The 14,078-nt window shown below is 33.1% G+C and overlaps 1 protein-coding gene across 13 annotated transcripts in view; it reads right to left on the bottom strand.

The window, feature by feature from the left end:
- Positions 1-14,078, bottom strand: part of LOC149791062 (tensin-3-like) — a 522,379-nt gene that overhangs the window by 238,505 nt on the left and 269,796 nt on the right. Inside the window, exon 1 of one of the 13 annotated variants that reach the window (XM_089972998.1) lies at positions 1,686-1,893. The exons of the other annotated variants lie outside the window; for them this stretch is intronic. The gene's annotated coding sequence lies outside the window, so the exon portion shown is untranslated. Of the gene's footprint in view, positions 1-1,685; positions 1,894-14,078 lie in introns of those variants that run through there. 13 annotated transcript variants of the gene reach the window in all.

The raw sequence follows: 14,078 nt of genomic DNA, 5'->3' as shown, positions 1-14,078 counted from the left end.
GAATAGCCTCTGGCTAGATTACTGTTAATTTCAAGCTGTGGCAGGTTCTACAGTACTTATAACAGCTGTTATATAGCTACAAGTACAGTTAGCTCCACTTAAATGCATATCGCTTTATTGCATAGATTGCTTAAGTGCATAGCGAAAGTATGGTCCCATTTTATGTTGCAAATATACGTGAATTCCGCTTAAATACAGATTCCGTTTATATGCATAGCTTGGGTCCAGTCATGAGGTTATACATATAAGCGGAGTTGACTGTATACACAATTACTAACCCAGAGCATTTTAATTTCTGAATGATGAATCTTGAATTTTCTTTTGAACCAGATAGTTTTAATCTGAGGATAATTAATAGTTTTGTCAATGGATAAACTGAAACTGTTACCTAATTAACAGACTCCTTGGAGGGAAGTGATTTTGGTGACACACATGAAACAGCCAAATTAACAATTATAATATCAAACAAACAGAAACAAAACTATCCAGTTTAACTAGCTTTCCATCAAACCATGTGACTGAAGATTAAAACTGATATTTGGCTGAATGGTGCACAAATTTAATTACTTTTAAGTTATCTACTTGTATAATATTGCACATACTATGGTGTGGGTCAATATCCATCTGATAGGGACTTACTTCTCTTTTTTTTTAAACTCGTTAAAGGCATATCAGCACAAAAAGGCTATATGATGCTGATTCAGTAAAGTTCTAAAAATTAAAACATTAAATGTACAATAAATGAAGTACTACAATATAAAATATAAAAGGTAAAGATGTTATAATTCTGTAATATATATATATATATATATATATATATATATATATATATATATATATATATATATATATATACTCTCTAAATGATAAAGGTGAACACTGTATTTGCTCCCCAAACACTAAACTGAATATATTTTGAGTAAAATGTATTTATTACTAAAACTATCAAAGAAATGTAAATTAATGGTTGTGTAAACAGAGAGAGAGAGAGAGAGAGAGAGAGAGAGAGAGAAACAGAGATAGAATGGTCTACATGGGCTGAAAATAATCCAGCTCAGCATGTTGTATTGAGTACTGCCTTGTTTACATATTATCTATAAAATATATTATCACTTTGAAATAGATATATTCATGAACACAAAACTCATTTTTTTTTGGTCAAATATGTACACATGTGCTAGTCTTTGTGAGTGTATCGGGAGAGGGGGCAGGTTAGATTGTATAGTATTTACATAAAACTACACTAAATCCAGCCTGCCATAGTTTACACGCAGTGTTACCTGTCACTTGTCAGCAAAAACAGAATGTAGTCCTTGAACCACAAATCCCATCGTCCAATGTAAAGTTAACGACACAAACATAGTACCAATACGAACCATTTTGTACAAAGTATCTTACGAAAGTAGCACATTTTCAATTCTCCCCTTGTATTCAATAGTTGTATTCCAACCTGAAATTCCCATCACATTCCAATCATGTGACCTTAAAAAAAAGTAAACACTGTTGCGTAAAAAGACACATAACAGGAAAAACAAGTTTTCTCGTTTCAACTAAAGACAGAAATGTAACAAGAGATTGCCCCATCCCTTTGAAGGAAACTTGCCATGCATGACCCATGTGAAAATACCTAGATAGTTCACAAGGGAGAAAGCTCAAATTGAAATTCTCACCTTCAGTCTTCTTACCTGAACGGAGATGGGGGGTGGGTTATTATTCACGGATCTGATTTTTACTTCACCAAGTCAGTATTCATTAGTGGCACTCAATCTTTCAGTAAAATCCTGATCCAGAATAAACACAACGAAATATTCACAAAATATTATGGCTTCTGAAATAATGTGACTTGTTAAAAATCCCGAAAATAAGAAAATCCAGAGTGTTTGAAAGGCACTGGCCAACAGTTGTTTGATAACAGCTTCGTACTTGCCGGAGTCTATACTAGGTTAAATTGAATAGACTGGCTCTGCTCTATTGAAACGAGGGGTTGTCTCAAACTTGAAACTAACCAGCCCTTATGCAGGTCAACTTACCTGGGCTAGTGTAAAGGCATGAACAGTTAAAAGGCGACTGGATTAAAGCAAACGCTTCCTCATTCTCAATGACAGCTCTCCCATAATAAATGAACTAACATTTGTAAATCATCATAACTTACTACACAAATGCTATAGACCTGTGAAAGTGCATCAGGGGGATATTCTGTTTTGTTGTTTAATACACTTTGAAACGGTGAGAAGCCAGTATTGAAAACCAACCCTCGCGTAAATAAGTGGTCCCTTAAGACAGGTGGTCTCTCTGAAGTTGACACATTATATAGCATTGTTGAGCCAATGATTAAAAAAAGTGCGTATTTTACATGACAGGTGATCTTACAAAACATCGGATCTAAGTAATTCAAGTCAGATATAACTGTATTCTCCGTTGTAAGCTGAAGTGGAATTTTGTTAAGACATACCATTTAATTTGAGGGGTGTTGTTGAGGACCTGTGATTTATTTTATTCTCAAAAACCAGGACATTTTTTTTTTCTTTCTCGCCTCTCAAGATGAGGAAATATTCGACTAATGCCATATATATAATAGCTTTTTTCTGTCAACCAGAGCAATATATTTTTTTAAACATTGTGTGGACTGGAAATTGATTTGTCCCAACTCCCCTCCCATTCAATCATTGGAGTCTTGATGACATTTACCTTCATCTCTGCAAAGCATACCAATGTGTGTGCGTGTGTGTGTGTGTGTGTGTGTGCAAGAACTCAATTTAATTTCACTTTATTGTGGAAAACAACATAAATTTGGTAGTATAAACTTTTATCACATGTACTTTTTTTTTGCTTGCTATCAAAGCTGGCTCATAATCCTCGTGTATGGTTATTGGAAATTAATGACATTGCTGGTCTCCCTCATCGTAGTATATTTCCATGATTATAGTTTTAAAAATCTTGACAGACAATTATCATTATTCCATTAAATGACACTGAATAATCATCTTTCTCATTTTCCTATATTGCATAAATCATTATCTGCTAAATAGAGAGAAGCACAAAGTGCATTTTCCATCCCATACACAACCACCCCCTTCTGTCTGATCTAGATGTTAGTTCAGTTCCTGCATCATTTGCTAAGGCAGACACAAAACAAGAGACCATTGAAGGGAGTGACATTCTACTGAAAGAAAGAAATTTCCAGGAATTATAAGGAGACCATTTTTATACTTTAACAGTCGAGTGTTGAAACCATCTGATAGTCTTCAAACAACAGGATTTTCAAGTAGCTACTGTGGTACAGATATGGTTTGGCACCATTTTCATTTAGGACAAAGTAGAAGTCATTAGAAGTCTTTTGCTGAAAATCCCATGTCAAAATGTTTGTCCATTCAGAGGGAGTAATGACAAGATTTTTAAAATAAACTGGCACCATTTTCATTCAGGACCAGTTAGGTGTCATGGGTTGTCTAATACTCCAATGTTCAAAAAGAATATCCATGAATTCAAGAGAAGACTATTTCTTCCCTTTAACTCTTGAATGTTGCTACTATATCTGATATATTTAAGATATTTCAGCAGTGACAAGATCTTCAAATTAACTACTATGGTACACAACACACACTAGAGTTTGGCACCATTTTCAATTAGGACAAAGTGGACATCACTGAAAGTCTTTTGCTAAATACCATGTGCCATAATTGCCATCCATTCAGTGGAAGTCAAGACAGCAACATTTTTAAGATAGTGGTGGCAGCTATACTGGATGTGCAACTGGCACCATTTTCATTCAGGACATTGTGAAAACTTCATGTCATAATGATCATACATTTAGGACATGGTGAAAACTTCATGTCATAATGATCATACATTCAGGGCATGGTGAAAATTTCATTTCATAATGATCATACATTCAGGACATGGTGAAAACTTCATGTCATAATGATCATACATTCAGAACATGGTGAAAACTTCATGTCATCATACATTCAGGGCATGGTGAAAACTTCATGACATAATGATCATACATTCAGGGCATGGTGAAAACTTCATGACATAATGATCATACATTCAGGGCATGGTGAAAACTTCATGTCATAATGATCATACATTCAGGGCATGGTGAAAACTTCATATCATAATGATCATACATTCAGGGCATGGTGAAAACTTCATGCCATAATGATCATACATTCAGGACATGGTGAAAACTTCATGACATAATGATCATACATTCTGGGGGAGTAGTGACAACAATATTTTTTAAGACAGGCGAGGCAGCCATAATGGATATATGACTGGCATCATTTTCATTTTGGACCAATAGGTATCATAAGAAGTCTACTAGTGAAATCCCATGTTCATATAGCCATCAGTTTAGAAAAGTGTAGAGACAACAACATTTGCAAGATATTACTTTCCATTTAGGAGTTGTAGCAATAACAAAATTTCCAAGATGACTGCTGTGGTGGTCATATTGGATATCAGATTGGCACCATTTTCATTTAAGACCGAATTTACATCATAAGAAGCCTTCAAGTGATACGAATGGAATCAACTTAACCATTACACTTTCTGGCTAATAAAGTTTCCAAGTGATAGGAATGAAATCAGCTAAACCATTACACTGTCTGGCTAATAAAGTTTTCAAGTGATAGGAATGAAATCAGCTAAACCATTACACTGTCTGGCTAATAAAGTTTCCAAGTGATACGATTGGAGTCAACTTAACCATTACACTGTCTGGCTAATAAAGTTTCCAAGTGATAGGAATGAAAACAGCTAAACCATTACACTGTCTGGCTAATAAAGTTTTCAAGTGATAGGAATGGAATCAGCTAAACCATTACACTGTCTGGCTAATAAAGTTTCCAAGTGATAGGAATGAAATCAGCTAAACCATTACACTGTCTGGCTAATAAAGTTTTCAAGTGATAGGAATGGAATCAGCTAAACCATTACACTGTCTGGCTAACAAAGTTTTCAAGTGATAGAAATGGAATCAGCTAAACCATTACACTGTCTGGCTAATAAAGTTTTCAAGTGATAGGAATGGAATCAACTAAACCATTACACTGTCTGGCTAATAAAGTTTTCAAGTGATAGGAATGGAATCAACTAAACCATTACACTGTCTGGCTAATAAAGTTTTCAAGTGATATGAATGGAATCAACTAAACCATTACACTGTCTGGCTAATAAAGTTTCCAAGTGATATGAATGGAATCAAATAAACCATTACACTGTCTGGCTAATAAAGTTTCCAAGTGATATGAATGGAATCAACTAAACCATTACACTGTCTGGCTAATAAAGTTTTCAACTGATAGGAATGGAATCAACTAAACCATTACACTGTCTGGCTAATAAAGTTTTCAAGTGATACAATTGGAATCAACTTAACCATTACACTGTCTGGCTAATCAAGTTTCCAAGTGATATGAATGGAATCAACTAAACCATTACACTGTCTGGCTAATAAAGTTTTCAAGTGATATGAATGGAATCGACTAAACCATTACACTGTCTGGCTAATAAAGTTTTAAAGTGATAGGAATGGAATCAACTAAACCATTACACTGTCTGGCTAATAAAGTTTCCAAGTGATATGAATGGAATCGACTAAACCATTACACTGTCTGGCTAATAAAGTTTCCAAGTGATATGAATGGAATCGACTAAACCATTACACTGTCTGGCTAATAAAGTTTTCAACTGATAGGAATGGAATCAACTAAACCATTACACTGTCTGGCTAATAAAGTTTCGAAGTGATATGAATGGAATCAAATAAACCATTACACTGTCTGGCTAATAAAGTCATCAAAGTGGTAAGATTATCAGTATGCTTTCTTGTTAGTTTTTTTTCCTTCAAACAAAGCATAGGAATATATGTAAGCAATTACCATTATCCAAATGTATGTAAGCAATTACCATTATCCAAATGTATGTAAGTAATTACCATTATCCAAATGTATGTAAGCAATTACCATTATCCAAATGTAAGTAATGACCATCATCCAAATGTATGTAAGCAATTACCATTATCCAAATGTATGTAAGTAATTACCATTATCCAAATGTATGTAAGTAATTACCATTATCCAAATGTATGTAAGTAATTACCATTATCCAAATGTATGTAAGCAATTACCATTATCCAAATGTATGTAAGCAATTACCATTATCCAAATGTAAGTAATGACCATCATCCAAATGTATGTAAGCAATTACCATTATCCAAATGTATGTAAGCAATTACCATTATCCAAATGTAAGTAATGACCATCATCCAAATGTATGTAAGTAATTACCATTATCTAAATGTATGCAAGTAATTACCATTATCCAAATGTATGTAAGTAATTACCATTATCCAAATGTAAGTAATGACCATCATCCAAATGTATGTAAGCAATTACCATTATCCAAATGTATGTAAGTAATTACCATTATCCAAATGTATGTAAGCAATTACCATTATCCAAATGTATGTAAGCAATTACCATTATCCAAATGTAAGTAATGACCATCATCCAAATGTATGTAAGTAATTACCATTATCCAAATGTATGTAAGTAATTATCATTATCCAAATGTATGTAAGTAATTACCATTATCCAAATGTATGTAAGTAATTACCATTATCCAAATGTAAGTAATGACCATTATCCAAATGTATGTAAGCAATTACCATTATCCAAATGTATGTAAGTAATTACCATTATCCAAATGTATGTAAGTAATTACCATTATCCAAATGTATGTAAGTAATTACCATTATCCAAATGTATGTAAGTAATTACCATTATCCAAATGTATGTAAGTAATCACCATTATCCAAATGTATGTAAGTAATTACCTTTATCCAAATGTATGTAAGTAATTACCATTATCCAAATGTATGTAAGTAATTACCATTATCCAAATGTATGTAAGTAATTACCATTATCCAAATGTATGTAAGTAATTACCATTATCCAAATGTATGTAAGTAATTACCATTATCTAAATGTATGTAAGTAATTACCATTATCCAAATGTATGTAAGTAATCACCATTATCCAAATGTATGTAAGTAATTACCATTATCCAAATGTATGTAAGTAATCAAGGATTATCATTATCTAAATACATTGAAGTAATTACCTTAAAATATATTGTAATAAATTTGGAGTATGTGCATTTAAGGAATTCTTAGATTTTTGTGATTACTTGTCTTATTATTGGAATTCAGTGCAATAGAAATATTCCTTTGCTGGAAATAATTAGCCAATTATTAGCAGCAAACATCATGGAGCAAAGTGTAAATGAGTTTCGATGATGCCATGGTTCACTAGTAGTAAATTCAGGTCAAAACTGAATGAATGACCCTGGAATAAAAAAGTCCCTTTTAAAATCTAGTGGTGTACATTGGTGGTGTGACTGCAGTGGCAGTATTTATGGTAGGAAACCAGTAAATTACACAATGGAATCAATAAGAAGAGACTTGGCTGATACCGCTTGTGTCGCCATGGTGGCAAATGTGATGCAGTTGTACTGGCGAAATGTGCCTGGAAACCATAGTTTTACTGGCCTAAGGTGGCATAGTTAAAATGGTACCATGTGTTAAGAGACAGTCCTATAGTTTCTATGATGTGATCTGCTGGTGGCATGAAAGCCTAATGAAGAGAAACCATGCAGATGTGTAGTTGATAGATCTTTGGCAGGTTCAGGTTGTGAGATCGGTGGTCTTGCATTGATTAGAGTAAAATTTATATTGTATGTTAGTCTTTGGAAATTTGGGGTAAACTTATGACTTCTAGCGTGAATTGCACCAGGGGTTGACACCATTTGTTCAAGCTGGCTTGTAACTATATATATATATATATATATATATATATATATATATATATATATATATATATATATATATATATATATATATATATATATATATATATATATATATATATATATATATATATATATATATATATATATATATATATAATGATAATGGTAATGCTAAATATATGTAAGTAATTACCATTACCAAAATGTATGTAAGTAATTACCATTTTCTCAATATATGTAAGTAATTACCATTATCTCAATATATATGTACATAACTACCATTACATAAATATATGTAAGTAATTATCATTATATAAATATATTAAAGTAATTACCATTATCTCAATATATGTAAGTAATTACCATTATATATATATATATATATATATATATATATATATATATATATATATATATAAGTAATTAGCATTATATAAATATATGTAAGTATTCAAGCATTACCATAACCATTAAATATATTCTTCTTTTTTTCTTTTTCTCAAGGAGCAGATTTTAATATAAAATCAACTCAAGATAGTACAAAGTGTGCATCTCTGTCATTTCAAGTAGCAGTTCTACTGATTTTGTCATTTCTTTTCTGGTCAGCAAAATTTAAACTGAAAAGTTAACTCATAACGCTAAAATCATTCTCACAACTATTGACAATGGCATTGCTTTTAAAAGTTTGTCTAAAATCTCTAAGACTGATTTTGTTTACCCTGCCATCAGCATGTCCATGTGTCAAGTTGTTTGTAAACAAAAGCAGTTGTACCTAACACTGTACCTACAATAAAGTCAAAACAAGATGACCAATTATTTACTTGTACAGAACAAATTCAAAAGGGACCAAGGACAATGCAGTAATTACCCTTTATTTACTCATACAGATGGAAGTCAAAAGGGACCAAGGACCAAGCATAGTCATTCCCCATTATTACCTTTACAGAATGAAGTCAAAAGGGAACAGGGACTATGCAGTTATTACTTTTTATTAAACTGTACCAAAAGCTGTCAAAAAGGACCATAGACCATGCAGTAATTACCCTTTATTTACTTGTACCAAAGACTTCAAAAGGGACCAAGGACCATGAAGTTATTACCACTCATCACAAAAAGGACCAAAGACAAAAGCAAATCATTTTAATACAGCTAAAAACTATGCGTTAGATCTTTTAAAAAATTCACAATTTTGATAGTTACTGGTGTCAACATGTCTGTGTTTTTTTAAAACTGCAGGTCCATTAAAAAGAGGTAACAACAACCTCAAAAAGCAAAGAAAAGCATTAATATACTGCAGTCCTCTAAATCAGTGGTTCTTATAACCTGTGGGCTGCAGACCCATGTGGGCCATGGAATTATTCCAAGGGGTATTATATTCTCAATTAATTAGCACATGGGGATCCAAAAAATTTGTTGAAGTTAAGAAATGAGTCCTCGTGCTCTAAAAGTTTGGAAATCTGTGCTCTGAATCATTATGGGTACTGTACCATGGTAAGATTCCACATAATTGTCAACTGGCACAGTACAACTTTTCCAGTCATTCAAAAGGCCAATCCTATTTCTCATGTGTGACTGTTACAAGATAAAAGGACAAATATAACATTGGCATCTTGTGTTGACTCATTTTCTTTTTACATGTAGGATAAACATACTCACAAAATGTATGCATAGAAATTGAGAGATGGCTAGAAAGTAGTATTGTAGCGGAAAGGATGTCTAGGACATACATTTTAAGACTCAATGAATATAAAAAAAAATTTTTAAATATTTTTTCTACTTCTTACATTCATTGAAACTTGACAGATATTTTCCCTGACAGATATTTTCCCTGATATCAGGTTTTGAAGAAGAAAAAAAATCATTGCTCTCTAAACTTGAAATAAACAGAGAGCTGGAGACAGGGATTTTTTAAAAACATTTTTGCCCCAAAATAATTTTAAAAAAACTATTACTCCAATTAGTAAAAAATATGTATTCTGTCTATCATATTAGATAGGGGGAAACAAGTTTTAGATAAAAGAAAAAATATTCTGATTACTTGGTGTAAACTGGTTTTTGATTAATGAGTACCATACTCACTTATAAGTCAACGCAAACTGCAAACAACAAAAATCATAATCTGTCATCGCATAAAGCGCCTGCAGCTCAGGATCTGTGTTGTTTGTTCTACTGATTACTCCTAACAAATTGCAGACCAAGATCTGCTGGCACATTATGCAACAGCAGATCTGGGTCTGTATGGTCTGCAATTGGGATTGCCTTATAAGCAAGTATAGATGATATTCTGCAACCTTAACTGCACTTACAGTAGCATTTACAACTCTAACCACATGGATTTACCTAGACAGTAAACACTCTATTGTGTTCACATATTTACACACACAGCTAGGTGTATTTGCATGCAAAACCTAGACAGTAAACACTATTGTGCTCACATATTTTACACACACAGTCATGAGTGTACCAAGAGATACTGGGAGTACATGTTGTTCAAAATATTAAAGATTTAACTTTTTCATATCCTGTAGTTTAAACCAGACAAGTACTTTTGTACTCCATATGTACTTGCTTATAAGTTGAGTCCAGCTGCTAACAGCAACGATCCTGATCAGTCTTAGCATAGCACACTTGCAGATAAGGGTCTATGCTATTTGTTCTACTTATTACTTGTAACAAACTGCAAAGATTCAGATCTGCTGGAACATTGTGTAGTGGCAGATCTGGGTCTATGCAGTTTGCAGTAGAACTCATTTTATAAGTGACTACATATGGTAATTTGACATATAAACTTTAAAAGTCTCATAATAAAAGATTTCAACTTGACCCCTGATTCTGAATTGGATTATCATTAATGTAAGTCACTGGAATGGAATGGCAGCTCAAGACATGATGGCTTAGATAGTCTGTGGTATACATTTATTACATGTTGGATGGGGGTACTGAATTATTACATGTTGGTTGGGATAGTAAGTTATTACATCTTGGCTGGGAGTACTCAATTATTAGATATTGGTTGGGTATTCTCAGTTATTATATGTTTGTTGGGATACTCAGTTATTACATATTGCTTGGGAGTACTAGAATCCGGAACCAGGTGTATTGACTTAGATAACTCTGGGTTTGAACCTCCATCTGGACCGTCAAATTTCTCAAGTAACGCCAATTATGTTTTCACGATGTCTAAGAAAGATAACCAAATACTCCCTCAGTTTAAGGTTTCCATTTGTTTCTGGTCAAATCTGCCACTTTCTCAATTTAAACTATTTTGCAAGCACAAAATATTTCTGAACAATGGGTGGTTGAATGGTCTATGGTGTTCACCTCTACAGATTACTGCCATCTTACTCCTGTCCACATGGGTTTGAGTCTTGGTTCAGCCAGCATAGGTATATGAGAAATTTTGCCTGTATGCTCATATGGCCTAATGGTTCTTCCCAGGTTTTCCCTCCACCAAATATGCTGGTCACCATGTATAGCCTGTCATGTGCTGAAAAATGGTGTTATACCCACAAAACAAAACCTGAATTTAGTAAAGACTGGGCTCTTTATAGTGAGAATCCCAGCTTCCAGAAACTTCAATTTTGCAAGCATAGAATTTAACCTGAATTTCGTAGAAGACAGTAGGACTAGTAGATGATGAAATTTACTTGTCATATTAAATCTTCACTAAATGTTGACTGGTGGCAACTGAAATTTTTAGCCCTATTCTGGTTTTGGAATTCTAGTTTCCAAAAGGCAATTCAAGACTACCGAAATTATCATTGGGCTGGCACACTTATAATTTCTAATGTCTAACCCTGTTCTTGTTCTGGATTCTCAGTTTCCAAAAAGTAATTCAAGAGTTTGTTACATGCTGGACCTTTGGTTTTGGATAAACATAGCCCTGGAATTACATTTTCAAAATCCTACATAGAACTATGACAAAAACTGGATTGCAAATATCATATTTATAATGTACATTTTGTGTTAGAAAATGTGTGTATTTACTAATATATGCATTAATTCACAAAATGTTTGCCTAGCCAATAAACTGCATGATGGGGAGGCCCTAAATATTAAAAGATGCTACATTGTTATGGCCTATTAAAGAATTCAATTGGCATACAACAAATAAGCAAAATTATTAGAACTTGCACACATAATCTGAAATTTTCATACTGATTCATGGATGTTTTAACCTGTTAAGGTGATGAATGAACTTTTTCTCTTTCAGTGAAAATGAGGGATTACCCTTGTCATTTCATTATAATATTGGGTTGTGGAGTGTCTTGCCTGGGGCAACTTTTTTCTCTTCAATACAGTTAACTGGGTCTGATTTTCAGTTCTGAAAGGGGGCAATTTTCTGCTTGGACATTTTTAAATGGAGACCTCCACACCTTCCTTACATAAGAACCGAATCTAGTAACATAAATACCAATAATAGAACTGTGAGATAATTATATCTTGATGGTTTAATTCATCACATTTTATTCAAATACAAGGAAAATTTAAAGAATGAAAATATAGGATTAATATAACAATGAAAATACTGTAAAAGCACATTTTCTTTATGTTTCTCCAAATTTTGCATGATTTTGATATTTTCTATTGATCTGTACATGTTCTGTAAATCACACTAAAACTCTACCCAAGTAAAATGACTTTGCAAATTTTTATAACATAACCATTCACTTCCTGTAACCAAGATAAAAGAACCAATGGATGTACCAGGTAATACATATTTTCTAATAAACAAAAGCTGTGCGAAAACCACAGAAGATTTGCAAATATTCACAATGTTTAATTACAATATCATAAGTTCAACTACAAACAACATCAACCCAGATCAGTCATTGCATAATGTGCTGGCAGATCAGGGTTTACAGTGCTTGTTCTACTAATTACCAACAACAAACTGCATAGAAAGAGATCTGCTTGCTCATTATGTGCAGTTTTCAGTTGGATTCAGCTTTTAATGGACAGTATGTGGTAATGAAGACAATCAAATATGATTTAATTTATTCTTGTGGATAAACATTTTAATCATTCTGTAAAATCAAAATGACCAATTTCTCACAGATGATATTAATCACTGGGTTTCATAGATGCTTCCCGATAAGGTGACGGGCAGATGATATTCTGACCATTTGACCTGGACGATGGGCAACCTGGCAGTTTCTCCTACATGCGACCACCAAACTTTACCGATTTGAAAAGGTACACTGAAGCAAAATCAACTAATAAATTACAAATATAGATACTAACAGAAAGCATGATTTGTGTTCTGTTTATGTATGTATGTTTTGTAACAGTATCTTGAGATTCATTGAATTTATTTCAACTTCCAAGCACCATATAAACTCAATAGTAAATTTGCTAGCTGGCCACAAATAGGGCTGCTGATGACATCATTCAGGAAATATCTATATAAATCAATGGTTTAAACCAACCATATCAGATTTTTAGTTGAACTGCTTGAAATATACATCATATTTATAACTACCTATCTCAAAAATCTGAATGGTTACAAACTATGAATAAAAAATGATTTATATTGATGGAACATATTTATGAGTTTAGACAAAAGCTATTAAATACTTTTGATCAATGATTCCCAAATATTCATAAACAAATTGATTTTAACCACATTTCCCAAAAGCAATAATAACATCCACAGGTGATGACCAAAGCTGCATATGTGGTGTGTGGCCTGCAATGATACAGCAAAATATGGCAACATAAAAAACCAAAAGCCAAAGTTTGAACTGAAACTGAGAACATTGTACAAAGGGATGCTTCAGTTTAGCTGGCAGAACCATCAGGTCAGAGAGACCAAATGTCTCAGGTTCCAGTCCTGTCACCAGGTGACCCATAATCACCTGCTTTCTTTAATGTAGATTACTGAGCCAAGGAGATCCAATTTCAACAGGCTCACTCTCTGCAACCCTCAAACAAATGTCTGAAATACCTTTTCCCTTGTGAAATTGATGCCATGCCTATCATGGGCAAAACAATGCTAGTACATGATATTAGAATGAAAATGTAAGTTTGCCATTAAACAGAAAGACACCAGTCATTCTCTAATAGCCACAGAAGAGGTCAATTCACCAGACTTTTGAATAAATGGCAAGTATTTAAATGGAGATCCTTCCTGTAAATACATTGATCTGTTGGGGTTTTTTGTGTTCTTTTTTTAATTTTTATTAAATGACAAGCATCCACTTTCATAAAGGTGAGAAAAAACACTCACAGAGATGATGATGATGGTGATGATGAAAAAGATG

Source organism: Sinohyriopsis cumingii, chromosome 10 (assembly GCF_028554795.1).
Source record: "Sinohyriopsis cumingii isolate HCF-2022 chromosome 10, ASM2855479v2, whole genome shotgun sequence".
Taxonomy (NCBI): domain Eukaryota; kingdom Metazoa; phylum Mollusca; class Bivalvia; order Unionida; family Unionidae; genus Sinohyriopsis; species Sinohyriopsis cumingii.
The sequence above is the reverse complement of the archived record's forward strand: the minus strand, read 5'-3'. Positions and strand labels throughout refer to the sequence as shown.